This window comes from Pseudonaja textilis, chromosome Z (genome assembly GCF_049901715.1).
Source record: "Pseudonaja textilis isolate UNSWEBS1 chromosome Z, rPseTex1.2, whole genome shotgun sequence".
Classification (NCBI taxonomy): domain Eukaryota; kingdom Metazoa; phylum Chordata; class Lepidosauria; order Squamata; family Elapidae; genus Pseudonaja; species Pseudonaja textilis.
Genome location: NC_142008.1, coordinates 16,804,613 through 16,817,287, shown reverse-complemented (window position 1 = coordinate 16,817,287; position 12,675 = coordinate 16,804,613). Strand labels below are relative to the sequence as shown.

At 36.5% G+C, this 12,675-nt stretch overlaps 1 protein-coding gene across 5 annotated transcripts in view; it reads right to left on the bottom strand.

The window, feature by feature from the left end:
• Positions 1-12,675, bottom strand: part of NRP1 (neuropilin 1) — a 151,433-nt gene that overhangs the window by 16,538 nt on the left and 122,220 nt on the right. The window lies entirely within an intron of this gene.

Here is a 12,675-nt window from a genome sequence, read left to right as displayed (position 1 = left end):
GAGAAATAAAGATAGCTGGGGTTTTGTAGCCAAAACAAAATAGTTTCCCCTCTCTTCTTTGGCGACAGACCGAAATCCATGATCATGCATGGTTTCAATCCGTTCTCACCACTGGAGCACCCCGAGCCACTTGAATTCCAGGCTGAAGCCACCCCGTAGAGGTGGTGAAAAAGGAGGAGACCACCAGCGGGGTTGAGGAGAGGTTGGTTCTCTCTCCTCCTTGGCTGGCCATTACTCCGTTTCCCAAAAGGCGGTTGCAGCAGTGGTCAGAAATGGCCACCTCAAACACAACCCAACTGGACAAGATTGTGCAGGAGGAAGTTTACAAGAGAAAGTTTGACTGACCGTTAAACAGAGAAAACATCTATTTAAGGTACCTGGAACTTGAATTACAAAGACTAATACCATTCCTAAAAAAGATTTTTAAAGCAGCGAAAGAGAAAGGAAAAAGAATTGGTTTTTTTCTCTCTCACATTGACAGTTTTAATTGATTTGGAATGTTAAGAAGAAGAGATTTGAACAAGTAATTGATATTAATCCACTTTGACATCAACAGGCTATTTCTAGCTGAAAATAAAGTGTCAAAGGGATAAAGATTCTTGGATAATTTAAAAATTTCAAAAAAGAAAGGAAGCAGAGGGGAAAAAAAAAGAGGGTGGAATCTGGAAAAATAGAGGAGACCACCTGGAAGTAAAAAGAATCGATAGTGGAATTTTAACAAGACCTGTAAAGGATACATTGTAGCTGAAACTTTGTTACAAAATAACAAAGCCCCTGGAAAGAGAAAGTGAGAAAAGAAGCAAGAAATCTTTGGATTATTGGGTGATTCCAGGAATTTTGGATGGTGGATCCTAATGAAACGAAATAAAATCAATTGGGGGTTGTTTAAAAATCTTTAAAATGGCATCACTCCTTGAAGAGCTAAAAATGAGACTTAAAGAACAAAAAGAAGAGGCACAAGAGGGAAGAGGATCTTTTGGCTTCATATTTCAATTTTTAGAAATGGAGATTCTGAACTATGAAAAACAACAAGAAATGCTTGTAGAACAAGAAGGGTGGGACAAAGAAGAAGCCATCTTTAATGACCGAGTGATTTTAAGCTGGGTAAAAAAAGGGAAAGGGCGGAAAGGGAGTTAAAAACTTAAGATTTAAAGCAACAACCAAAAAAATAGAGTAATTTGAAAAGAAACTATAACATTAGGAAGAAGCAGAAGGGAGAATCAGATAGAAAAGGGAACAAAAGGGGGAGGGAGAAAAAGAGGAGGAAGATGGAAAGGAAAAGAAGTTATAAAGGACAGAAACAAGATATAGAGAAATGGGAAAAGTGTACAAGAATTAAAGGTATAAGCTTATTTAAAAGACACAGAGACAATTGTTAAAAATTTAACTTAAAGAAAGGATTCTGCAAGGGTACATGAGATAGCACTGTTATATTAGAAATAGAAAAGAGTTAGAAAATATGATAGATAATTAAAGTGATAGATAAAATTGGCATTGATGTATAATGGAATATTTGTTAGTAATTAAATGAAACGAAGAAGATAAGAGAATAAGGCTCTCAATGATTTTAAAAAATATATAATTGAAAAGAAACATGAAAGATTTTTAATGAAATTAATATCAGTTGAATAATAATTTTAATGACTACTGTTAACCATTGTTTTGTTTTTTGTTTTGGTAAAAGACAGTAATGAGTAAAATATGAAATATAGGTGATTAAAGTGAATGACAACTGATGTTATTGGGTAATGTTGGTTAAAAGATGGAAATGTCTTAAATAGAAATACATAAGATTGCTATCAATATTAATGGCTGAGCTGAACTCAAATAGAATAATTATTTCATTTACTATTGTTTTATATGTGTGTGTGTGTGTGTGTGTGTGCGCGCGCGTGTGTGTGTGTATATACACAAACCTCTATATGGAACACTTTGAAACACAAGCTCTAGAAAAATATGATCACAAACCCAAACTCTGGCTCAGATAGGTAGATGACACCTTCATAATCTGGCCACACAGGAAAGAAAAACTGAACAACTTCCTCACACACCTCAACAGCCTACACCCCAAAATACAATTCACCATGGAAACAGAAGCTAACAATCAACTTCCATTCCTAGATGTCTTGGTATACAAAAAATCCAATGGCTCCCTAGGACACACCCTCTACCAGAAGAAAACACATACAAACCCCTATCTACACGCACTCTCACACCACCACCCAGCACAGATCAATTCCGTAGCCGAGACACTCATCTCCAGAACAAAATGCTTAGCCGACGAACAACACCTAAAAACTGAACTACACACTCTCACTAACGTACTAACAGCCAATGGATTCCAAAGAAAGAAGATTACCCACCTAATCCAAAAAGAAACCCCAACCAAAATCCAAGACAGAGAACAAGAGAACGGCAAAGCCCTCCTCCCATATATAAAAGGCACTACAGACAAAATCAGCAACATCCTCCAAAAACACAACATTAAAACAGCATTCTGCACAAACAGAAAAATATCCACCAACCTAAGAAACCCTAAAGACAAAATCGAGTTAGAAAACCAAGAAGTATACGAAATCCCTTGCACCGCCTGCTCCACCACATACATCAGACAAACTAACAGAAGAATAAGTGCACGCATTGAAGAACATAAGAACTCAATCAAAAAAGAAGAACCAACCTCTTCCTTGGTCCAATGCCTCAAAGCTACAGGACATGAGATTGACTTTAAAAATACCAGAACTATCGCCAAAACCGAACACTTCAACAACAGAATAATCAGAGAAGCCATAGAAATAGAAAAATGCCCACACAGCATGAATAAACGAGATGACACCTCCCACCTACCAGCCATTTGGAAACCCGCCCTCATGAACAGATGAGTACCTAACATGAAGAATGACACCAGACCCACACCCACGAGGGCCACACAAGATGCCACCACACTTCCACATAGAAAGCAGACTCACACCCACACAGAAGATGAGACATGACCACGGACCAGAAGCCGCACTGCAGCTGCATCACTACTCACTTCAAACCCCTCTGGGCCATAGATGAAGCGAACTGACACCCACCATGAAGATGCGGCACGACCATGAACTCAAGCCAAACAGCAGGATTACAGCTCATCAGCTCAAATCCCCTAGCAACTAAGACTAACCTGAGCACAACCAAGCCCTCACCCGAACAGAAAACACCTCCAACCAATCAGAACACAGCCAAACCCCCAACCAATCAACTCACACCCCCACTAGCAGTTAAAAGGAAGAAGTAGCTGCCAAGACACAAGCACAGAGTCGAAGACATAAGCCTGAAGATGATGAATGAGACTACATCGAAACATTGCCTAGATACTTCCAATCTTACGGGGGAGAAAACCCGAATAACCAAAGATCATTATAGTCGTGCTTTTAAAGTTGTAGCAACGTTTCGGCAGAATCTCATCTGCCATCATCAGGCTTCTGTATAGTATTTGTCTGTGAGTCAGACTTTCACAGCCGTTTCTGTTTTAAATTTGGTGCTAGCCTACGCTGTGCCAGAAGGGTTTTTTCTTCATCCTGATTGGTTGGGAGTCTTGATCTGTGTTTATTGGTCTTGGAGTTTGCTGTGTTCCACTTGATTGGTGTTTCTAATATCTTCTGTCTGTTTTGTAGCTTTTTTTGTCTTGATTGGCTGGCAACATTGTGTTCCTGTATTGGAGGCTTTTAGTGCAGCTTGGCTCCAAGTAAATGGACGGCTATCATTTATTAGGAAGCTAGGTTTCATCTGGGTGCCTGGTTGGGGTGTGTTTGAGCTGGAGGTATTAGGGGGAGTTTGTCTATACCCAGGTGTTTGGCTGGCTTGTGGTGTGGAGATTTTTTTGTCTGAGAGTGCAGGCTTCCAGATAATTGACAGTCTGGTGGAGTCATCTCTTCTATTCATGCTTTCATAGAAGCATGAAGCCAAAAGCACCAGCCTGAAGATGGCTAGTGGGACCTCTTTGAAACGATGCCAAGATACTCTCAATCTTACATAGGAAAAGACCCAAACACTCCAAGACCTGCATACCTGAAATCTACGAAAACACACACACACACACACACACACACACATTTTTTTTTTAAAGAACGTAGTGTGTATTTTTAAGGAAACGTGCCAAGCAGAATTTGGTTGATAATATGTGTTATAAAATAGAGGTTAGAAAATGAATGTTATAACTGTAAAGGCATAATTTAAACTTTAAATAAGATTTGAATGGATAATAATTAAAAGATACGAAGGTGTTAGACTCTAGTCTAGTAATTACAGGGGAAAATTTGTTCTATGAGAAAAAAAAATGAAATTGTAAACAGGACATACAAAAGTATAAAAATATTAGAAAGATACTGAAAATTAGAAAAAGATATGTAATTGAAATTAGAAAGGAATGAGATAATTAAAAATAAGGTTGCAGAAAGCAAGGAAAGGGAAAAACTATTGAGAAAACTGCAAAAATAGTTATAAGATATGGATTAGAATATATAAAATGAATATGTAATTGAGTTTATGTCTGTATGGAAAAGTGATAACCCAGGAGCATGTTGTTCTCAAAAAAGATATTTTATTTGTATTTGTATGTTTTGTGAAAACCCAAATAAAACTCTAGTATAAAAAAAAATAGTTTCTCCTGAGAACCAAGGACATTCCACAAGAGGAGGAGTGAAGTTTTCAAGCAACCAGACAGCACCTTGACTGGACCATGCGATTGATTGATTGGCAAAGGGGGGAAAAACTTTATTTTTAATTAGGTGAAAACTGTGGGAACATTCAGGGTTGATTTTTACCAGTCTGTGCCAATATGATATATCCAATAAACCTGTTTTTTGAGGAACCTGCTGTCCTCGGAGTTCTGTTTGCTATGGGTGGATTACTGCTATGGGTGGATTACTTGGAACCCAGGCACTGGATATGTATTACTGTACATCCACTTTGTACCTAAATGTAGATGTTGGTTATGCACAAACATCGATGTAAGTGTATGAACAATATCTTTTTCTTTGTTTCTGTTTCAGAACCAAGCTATCAATGACAAAATTACTTGGACAGTTATTCTGGCAATACTACCAACCCCAGTATTCTTATGCAGACAGTGCGATAAAGGTACAAAGTACCATGATCTGCCAACTTTGGGAATCTGCATCTTTGGGTATCTTCATTTAAAAATATCGGGTAGCAAGGCACAAGAAAGAATCTGCTTTGATAAAATTCCCAAAGAGCTTCTATCAGTCTGCAGACAATTCTAGACTGGACAAGCAGCAAATCCACTGTAAAGCAAATCCATGCACTTGATATATCTTGAATGAAATATTTTGTTTTAAGTAAGGCTTAGAACTCTATTGCAATCCTTCAATGTATCTCACTGCACAAATTGAGACTCTCAAATATATATCAAAGTTTTCCCTTCATGTCTGCTTTCGATATAAAGGGATATTCTGCATGTGGAAACTATATTAAGAGAATTTCCTGATGGAGTTCAGAACCTGTCTGGCAACCAAAGAAAGCTCTCCACAATATATGAATTCCTGTTCTACATTTAAATAATCTGTTTCCCCCATCTGCTTCCTGAGCTTCTACTTCAAGGATTTCACAGCATTCCAGAAAGGCTATTCCCTGTATTAAAAGAATGATTTGTTATGTTTTGGTTTCATTAGACTTTCTGCATCTCCCCGTTGCATGTATGAAACAGGTTGATGAACTGCAGAATCAGGTAACAGCGTTCATGTCTAGAATCTGGATCTGGATCCAGATACACATCCAAATGAGATGTTAGTTTTACACACTGAATTACTTCCAACAGAATGTATCCTTTTCTGCACAGTTGCTTATCAGTAGGTTTAGTTAGATTGCCCTGTGCCACTAGAGGTTCACCGAGCGGGGTTTTTTGTTGTTGTTGCATTTTTCACAATAAAATTGAAAAGAATCATAAAGTAATTCCAAATGAACACAATCCTTTCCACTTGGGAATGTTGAATCAATTGACTACTTATCTATTCCTCTTTTGCAAAGTATAAATAGATTGGCAATATCCACAAGATGGCAGCAGTTATATGAATAGTTTTGGATAAGAAGAAAAGACAATGTGGCTGACAGCCAACTAAGCAGACTATAAACCTCCTTGTACAGCATGAAAAGTATGGTGTTATGCAACTTCTTTTGGTCAGGGTGAGATCATGTTTTGCTTTCAGCTTCTCCCAAAGTCTGCCAAATAGTCTTATATGAAACTGTTTATTATTTTTCAGGGAAACTTGGAATTTGAATTTGAAAATAAAGTTATTCAACATAATGGGAAGATTGCTTTAATCCATAGTTTCAAAATATGCCAAATTCGTTTATGATGATGATGAACTATAAAAAAATATCCACCCATAACCATGGATAACTCCCAAGTGAATTAATTCTACTGTTCCTTTCCAAATAAATGAGGCCTACTAAGGCCTGAAGACTCAACTAACTCAATTCAATTAAAAAAAACACCTAATTTTTTAAAAAAGGAAAAGCAACTCCTATATATATATCTTATGGGAAAACTGAGGACCTCATGTTTGATATATTACATTGCTATTATATTGGGTTATATTTTGTCTTCAGGCATTTTTTCTGTCAGGTTTCCAAATGATGAAACTCTTTTTAACAGGAATGAGGGAGTCCACTGATAGCATTTCTGTCATACTGTGCTATCAACTGTGGTTGGCACAGATGTATCAGTTACATAAGAACATTTTAAGAGTATTTTAAACTTTTTAAAACTAGAGACAGAGAGAAGTAGAATAGAAAAAAAGAGGAGCTGACTATTTATTAGAAAGTTGTAATACTGAGTTGCTAATTACACTTCAAACCTGCACCAGTATATAGCTTCTACATGAATTCAGAAAGCCTGTATCCAAAGAATTACACTTGGACATAATTCTTTCTCTAAATAAAAGAATATCACTTGCTTATATTCAATTAGCTCTTGACGTATGACCCCAATTGTAGCCAGAATTCTATTGCTGAACAAAGCAGTTATTAAAAAAAAAAAGATGCCCAATTTTATAACTTTTTTGCCAGGTTTGTTTAGTGAATCATATGGCCATTAAGTGATTTTGGTTTCCCCCATTGACTGGTTGTCAAAAGCCAGTTGGGAAGATTGCAAATGATGATAACTGATTCAGGATGCTGCAACTATCATAAATACATGTGGATTGCCCAGGACCTGAATTTTGATTATACAACCATGGGGATGCTGTGATAGTGAAAGTGCTATTGCTATAATTTTGAGGACTGGCCATAAGCAATTTTTTTCAATGCCATAGTAACTTCAAATAGTTGCATACGTTGTACTGATATATACCTATAGTAATAGCATTTAGATTTCTATATCACTTCACAGAGCTTTATAGCCCTCTCTAAGCGGTTTACAGAATCAACATTTGCCTCCAACAATTTGGGTCCTCATTTTACCCATCTCAGAAGGATGGAAGGCTGAGTCAACTTTGAGACTGGTGAGATTTGAACTGCTGAATTGCAGACAGCTGGCAGTCAGCGGAAGTAAGCCGTAGTACTGCATTCTAACCACTGTGCCACCATGGCTCATATGTAGCTGTATATTGATGCAAACTGTTAATTTTAGTATAGATTACAGCAGAAAGACTTGAAAGCAACTGTTGTCTGATACACCCAACTAAGCATTTCAAAACAAATATGAAAACATTTTATTCCAAGTTCTGCATAAGTCAGTGGAATATATATTATGATGCACGTGCCAATGTTAGCTATACACAACATTATAAAGAATTCCCTGCTGTCTCTCAGAGGCTGACATAACCTGCCTTCCACTCTCTCTTAGAGTATCACAAAGAACAACTGTCAGTAAATGCTAGTTTTGATTAGCAGAAACTCACCATGTTTGCAATCTTCCAAATTATTTCATTCTGTATGAAGCATTCCCAAGCAATCCCAGACATATACTCTCTCATTCATCACTTCTAATGCCTGAGCCAATACAATTGGGTTACTCTCACGCAGCCCCGATCTTGCTTCCTGATTACAAGAACAAAAATAAAAAACTACAACAAACCCCCCACAAACCACCCAGTTTGTATGTTTGCAGCTTTCCAGATAAGCAGCAAATGCAGCAGCATGATATACGCCTAATAAGCTATTTAAATTGAAGTTGAGGACAAAATCTCACCATCCAAATCTCTGTAAGATTCTTTGAAAGCACCACATACATTCTATTGTGTAATTAAAACAAATCTGGCCTATGAGAGTAGCCAGCAGCTGCATTTCTTGGCCACATCTTGTGCACAGCTGGAACAATTAATGCTCCACATGAGTAGTCAGCCAGCCAAGCCCTTTGCAATATTGTTCGTCTTTCTTGGCCCACCCAGTTTTGATATGTTTTGACAGCTTTGTTGCAAGTAAAGGGAATATGATGCAGCTAACCATGTAGCCAGTTTTGAAGTAAGGGAGAAGCAATGGAGCCATCAAGCTACCAAGCACCAGAATAAGTCTAACTATGAATAGATGCAATTCAAAAAAGTCACCTTTGTGACATATTTCATTTTTAACAGGCATTTTAATTGCTAGAAAGTCATGGGTAGGGTTGGATCATGCCTTGGTGCTGTTACAAACTCTACTTTTGAAATGCTTTTAATACTATGGAGAACATTGATTGATCTCATGAACATTAAGGTTAAAGAGTTTAAGAGTGTAAAGATCTGAGTTGGAAAAATCTAGATAAATCTAGATGGCAGTAAAGAGATGTAGGAAAAAAACAACTCTTTTGCAATCCGTTGGTTGTACAAATTTTTGCAGTTCAGATTTGGTAGCCATATTTTGTTAAAGTGACTAGGAATTCTGAGACAGTAAGATAGGGAAGCCAAAACATCAGAATGGCATATGTTAAGTTTACTTTTCTTTAATTACTTAATCAACTAAATTCATACAAAGTTTCAATCCAACTGGACTCCAATAGTTAAAAACTGTGATTTGCAACCTTGGCAACTTGAGATTGTGCGTACTTCAACATGGATAAATCCAGACAAATTACTAAACTAGAGAAATACTGGTTTGAAATGTAATGTTCCAAGCTTTCTAAATGCAAGCCGTTGGAGGAATTTAATTCCATTCTCCAAAAATGCAAGCCTACAGTAGCCTCCAAAATGAGGTTTAGCAAATGTACAAACTATTGTACAATACCCTTAATTTTCTTTGCAAAATAATACTTAGGATCATCCAGTGCAAATGACAGCTTCACATGATATTATTGCTGGAGAATTGAAAGCCAAATAATACAAAAATGAGTTTTGTGTGCTTCATTGATTGCAGAAAGATGTTCTATTGAGTTTATTTTGTCAAACTGTGAAATGCGCTTAGAAAAAAAGGAAATTCCATAACATCTCAAGATGCTCATCTGCAACCTGTCAGGAAGCCAGCACATGGCAAGACAGAATGGCTCCAGGTTGCCAAAAAGTAAAGCAAACCAATATTCTCTCCCATTTTTTGTTCAACCTGTATGCTGAATATATACTAAAGGAGGATTGATTGGAAGAAGATGGGTGTAATTTTGAAGCTGGAGAAAGAAATATTCATAACTTGCACTATGCTGATGACACTATTCTGATAGTCAAGAATGAAGAAGGTTTAGAATAATAAAAGTCAAGGAGCTCATTGCATTAAAAATAGGACTAAATATAAATTAAATATAAAAAAATCAAACTAGGGACGACAAGTAGAGCATTCAGCCGTAGAACTAACAATAAAGATACTGAAGTGGTAAATACTCTCTTTTAGATAAACTCTCAATGTTAAAAGGAACAAACAATTAAGGATTATGCCATTGACTAGTTCTTGTTACATTAGCCACAAGGCCTTGGAAATGCCATCATGTGTCTAAGCCTACAACATCAGAATTACGGAAGCCATGATATTCCCTGTGATACTTTACAAAAGAGAAATTCGGACTTTGAAGAGTTGAAAAGTATAAATGCTTCTGAATGTTGGTGTTGGATAAGACTCCAGAGAATACCTTAGTGATATCTACAAACAAGGAATCTTCAAAACTCTGGTCATAAAATTTAAGAGGGACATCATGATGGAGCTATCCTGTTTTTATGCTTTAAAAAAATGTAATATACATAAAAATACAAATGAACCTTTGATTGAGCTAACAACTTGATATTTTTTTTATCATAGCCTATAATTACAAAGAAGCACACAAATTTTTCTGTAATAGAAGTGGGCAACCTTTAGATAGCTGTGGGTCACATTTTGTGACTATGAGCTACAATGAAAAAATTAACATTATAGTAATTGGTGAAGTCATGATTTTTTGATTTCTGGGATTTTAAAGGTAGGAATAGTGATTTGGATATTTTTCCACTTTATTTTAAAGATCTGTTAGGATTTATACTTTCCACTCTAGAAATGCAGGAAAAATTGTAGTGCTTGTGAAAAGCAAGGAAGATCTGGAGTTGGCTAATCATGAGAGTCAAAGATTGAAAGTGAAAAATTTGGATTACAGTTTAATATCAGTAAAAAAGATAATGGTAGTTAAAGAGAAGACACAGGTCAGAGTGCAACCTGACCATGAGACCTTCCAAATTCATCTTTCTGGGCTTTAAAGTTAACCAATGTGGTGACTGCAATCCTATAGCCAGGGCTGTCTTAACATCATTATGTGCCGCGGGCGAAGCAGTGTATACTGGGGCCCCATGACCAATATTCAAAGGAATAAAAATGTAAATGGTAAATAAAATTAAGCACATATTTGCATGTTAGTATTAATAAAAATGCAATAAAATGTAAAAAATATGTTGCTGTATTTATATGATACAAGAGGCATTGAAGGGGCACCTATGCTCGTGGGGCCCATGGACAATTGCCCATCAGGTCCATGCATTAAGACATCCCTACATCTAGTTCTTGGAAGAACTGCAATGTCCAGTATGAATAATATCTGGAAGAGTAAAGCTAGCCTCCCAACCAAATGCAGATTAGTTAAAGCAATAATTTTTCCAATTGCTACTTATGCTTGCAAACTTGAACTCTGAAAAAGGAAGATAGGAAAAGGGTGGATGCCTTCAAATCATGATGGTAGAGATGACTACTACGCATCCCATGGACTGCAAAAATCATAAACAAAAAAGTCCAAGCCTTGCCAAAAATATCACTTAAAGCCAAGATTGCCAAGCAAAGGCTGTTGTATGGAGAATGCTGATCCACAGAACGACCAAGAGTCAGACACAACTGAATGACAATGGATGCAGGAAACTAAATTTTGGCAGCCACAATAATCTTCCTGTTTTTTCCCCCACATATGTCATGATTAGATGTAAAGCTTTACAGCCCTACTTCTATTTTTCTAAAACTGCTCAGAGATTGCACAAAAGCAGGATCATTTCTAAAGAAATACTAATCTTTCTTTGTCTAAGAAATGTGAATATATTTATATATTCAAATATATTCACATATATTCAAATGAGAAACCAATAAAAATAAGAACTAACAGTAATGCCTTATTATAAGTTTCACTATGTAAGCCTTGAAGATGTCCCAAAGGTTCTTTTTCAAAAGGTGACTGGACTTTGCTTTTCTCTGAAGATATTTTGCTTCTCATCCAAGAAACTTCTCAGTACTTCTGAAGAAGTTCTGAAGAATTGAAGATGCTTCTTGGATAAGAAGCAAAACGTCTTCAGAAAAAAACAAAGTCCAGTTGCCTTTTGAAAAAGAACCTGAACATCTCCATACACAAGCCTTCAAGAAACAAAGAAATGAAACAATACTGAAGCTAAGATTATTGTCAAGGAAAAAATAACCCTCAAAGTAATGTTTCAACAAAGTCCCCCCCCACAACACCCTGAAGATAGAAAAAACAGGATGCTGTTCACAATAGTATATGCTGACTGAATAAACTTGGAGGAAGAAAAATTAATTTAAAGCTTGGAAAGCATTTTATGACAAGGAAATTCAGAGGTTAAGAGACAAAATCTTGGAATTAATTACTTTACTCTGATTGCTTTTTGTCACACTGTTGTCTTTTATGGAAGCTTTTTCATTATTGATACATTCTTTTTTCTTTTTGCTTATAGCAAAGCCCCAGTATGGCAGAAACACATCCAAAGACACATAGCCTGTGAAATTACTTTTAAGGCTGTGCCTGATTGTCATTTAATAAAGGAAATGGGAGTAAGGGGAGGAGTGACCTTTCCCCCTTTTTACAATTATTAACACAAAGCATTTAAAACTGCTGATCAGATTTAGAGAATTTTAGGAGGGGGAAAAATCTTTCTGTCTCTCCCTCTCTTCTCTCTCCATGCAGGATAATAAAATAGCCCAATGAAACTGCAAATTAAGAGCTTTTCCAAGCACTATTAGCTATTGTATTGATTGAGGAGAAAGGACCAGCTGCCAGTAATAACTTTTTTTTGTCTCTGCTCAAGTTTAAGCAATTTGCATAAAATCTTTCAAAGAAGTCTACCTAGGAAAGAATATTATAAAACTGCCAACTGTATGATTGGAGGAAAAAAAAACCTGGCAAAGTTTTTCCAGAACAGCAGAAGATATAAATAGCCTGAACCTTACTCCTGTTCTCAATGGCCTTTCTCCCTTTGGTTTGCAAACACATCATGTATTATAGACAAGATATCATGTTTATCCCAGAAAGTACAGTGT